Below are 3,096 nucleotides of genomic sequence, written 5' to 3' on the forward strand. Positions count from 1 at the left end.
ATTCTCACTGGTAGGTCACTGGACATGAATGCCAACCAAGGCAATTCCTTTGGCAGTCAAACTTGCAGACAATTTGCAGGCACGTGGATATTTTAAGGTTGTTCTACATCAGAAGACTGCCAGGTTTGTTCTTTTGAATATGAGCCCAGGTTGATTCCCCACCTCAACCAGACACGCCCCCATCCCCAGGTGTGATGCTTCAGAGAAATCCATTGAGATTAAAATCAAGAAAGAAGGGACTGGATAAATGGTAGAACCAGTAAACCTCACATACAGCTGCAAGACAGCATGCTTCAATTCCCAGTACCCCATATGGTCCCAGAGCTCCGCCAGGATTGATCCCTGGGTGCAGAGCCAGGAGTAACCCCTAGCACTACTGATTTTGGCCCAAAACCCCCTTCAAAGGAAACAAAGGAAGAAAGGAAATCAATGAGGACACAGAGTTAATATGAATACTGATTTCCTCTTACCTACAGTTCATCAAATTGGCATTGAGAACATTTTCAATTAAAGTTTCCTCTATGAACCCCACTTATCATGTGTTCAATAAGCATCATGACAATTATTCATTATGTCTGAGAAATTCTTCAAAAATTCCCTAGTAACTTGAGAATTTTCTGGATCATGATTAAACAAACAAGCAAACAAAAACCCCACCTAGAGCTAAAACTAAATTTTTGGGAAAATCCTTGATGCTAGGAACTAATACTTACTGAGGCTCTGATGATATTTAAATTCCCATAGTTTGGAACATGAACAGAGAGGATGCTTCCTCAGTTAATGTCGTTTAGTTGAGGCTTTTATCTAGGCACCTATTTTCATTGATTCTTTTTGATGATTGATTCCTGTCTTTTAACATGCTGCCAAACCCACTTTTTATACATTTAATAAAGGCTTAAGAGGATGAATTTTGATGACTATTTTTATCTATTTTACTAAAAATAGAATTACTAACATTGCAAATCCTGTTGGTTTATTTTAATTAAACATTTTTCCCCTGTACTAAGGTAGAATGGGCAACCTCAGTAGATTTGAAATTAATACATTTCTGCCATTGCAATTATTTTAGCAAACTTGCTTTTGGCTTATGTATTTATTCATTCTTGAGTGGATATACTTGGCTGTGCTCAAAGACTACTCCTGACTCTGCTCAAAGGTCACTCCTGGAAGGGTTTAAGGACTATATATGGTTCTGGGGATCAAATCTAAATTGGCTGCATTCAAGGCAAGTGCCTTACCTGCTACACTATCACTATATCACCCTCTTGGTTTATTTTTATATTCACAAATTATTTGACAATTATTAAATTGTCAGTTTTGTTAACTTCTAGCATTTTCAGCTAATAATATGTCAGTATTACATTAGTGGTTTGCCTATATTAACTTAAATTATTACTACAAAGTGGAAGATGCAGAAAAAGAACAGGTCCAACTATTTGTGGACTTTGTCTTATCAAGAGTTAAATTGAGTTGGAAGTATAGTTTTCTTTTCTCAATAGTTTAAATTCTACTCTTTTATCCTTTTAAACTATTATCTTCAGACTTCTGGTGAGATTGGTTTGCTGTCTATTTCTCTATTCCTCTACTGGCTATTTCTTGTTTGTTTTTGAGAATGGAGAACACTGTTTTTAATACAGAAGGTATACACCTAGTTTGAATGTATATTGCCACTGAATGCTAATTTATTGACTTGAATCAATAAAGCATCATATATCAACTTCTACTTGTCACGATATCTTTGCTAATATTCTTCATTCTATAGGTCACATTCACAGACTGAACTTTAAAGAAATTATTCATTTTTATTGAAATACCATGAGATTCACAATTACAAAGCTGTTTATGATTGGTTTTCCATCATACAATATCTCAGTTTCCCATCGCTCCAGCAGTGTATATTTCCCACCACCAATGTTTCAGTTCCCTCCTACCACCTGCACCCTCTCAGCCTGCCTATATGGCATACGATTTTCCCTCTCTCTCTCTCTCTCTCCCTCCCTCCCTCCCTCCCTCCCTCCCTCCCTCCCTCCCTCCCTTCTTCTTTGCAATGGTTTTCAATTCTTCAGGTGATCAGGTCTGACCTTGCCTGGACCTGGTGCTGGCGCTTCTTTACTGATGAAATGGTATATCAGATAAGGAAGGGAGAACACTGGGAATGACATACCCATCCTTCGGAATTTGGTATGTGGGCAGGTGGGCGTGGCTATCGAAGAGATCTGAGTAGAAGTCGTGAATAATCTTCTCCATTGCCCTTTGGGAAGATGTGATAGATCCATCAGGACGAGGAGGGCAGTCATCTTGGTTTTATAGTTGGCAAAGGACAGGCGGCATTGTGAACACTTTTCCCGGCTTCTGCCACATTGGCCAAAACTGCTGCTCTTCTCTCTTTTGAGGTCTTCTTTTATCGCTTCTCTGCACAGCTTTGTGAGCTCAGACATTAGCTTGTGATTGCTTGAGGCTCATTCCAGATCATGCTGGCTAATGAGCTCGAGAGTTTTCAAAAACAGGCATCTGCTTGTGGCTTTCTCTCTATCTTGGCATTCCTCGCACAGTCATGGAGGTGCTTAAGCAGTTGATCATATTCCTCATCTATGTTGTCAATGAAGGCATCTTCCATATTGTTGTAATAGTACCAAAGAGCTCCCAGTTGGTGGTTCTGGGTTTTCTCTTCTTAAACTTTGCAGAACTTTCTCCCCACTCTATGAAGTAGAATTTCACACGAAGGAGACGGTGATCCGATCCTGTTTGGAATTTTGGGACAATAGCGACATCAGTCAGGCAAAACCATCGATTGAATATGATGTCAATTTCATTGTGGAACTGTCCACCAGGAGACTCCCATGCACAACATTTAGATTTGGCCTTCTGGAATTGTGAGTTATCATGGATGGTCTTGGTCGACATGATGAACTCAGACAGTCTCTCACCCTGTTCGTTCCATTCTAGGCCATGGGGCCTGATGTAGAGTTCTTTGGGCGATCTTCTCAGTCCTATCTTGGCATTAAAATCACTGACAATGATCTGGTAGAAGGTGTGGTCTTCTTTTTTTTTCCCCTTTATTTTATTTTATTTTTTTTAAAGTTGTAGATTTACAAT

The 3,096-nt window shown here is 39.3% G+C and overlaps 1 pseudogene; it reads right to left on the minus strand.

Annotated features, from left to right (window-relative positions):
• Positions 1-995: 995 nt before the first annotated feature.
• On the minus strand, positions 996-1,080 carry LOC130027002 (uncharacterized; annotated as a pseudogene).
• Between the last annotated feature and the right edge of the window lie 2,016 nt (positions 1,081-3,096).

This window comes from Sorex fumeus, unplaced genomic scaffold, assembly GCF_029834395.1.
Source record: "Sorex fumeus unplaced genomic scaffold, SorFum_2.1 ptg000035l, whole genome shotgun sequence".
NCBI lineage: Eukaryota > Metazoa > Chordata > Mammalia > Eulipotyphla > Soricidae > Sorex > Sorex fumeus.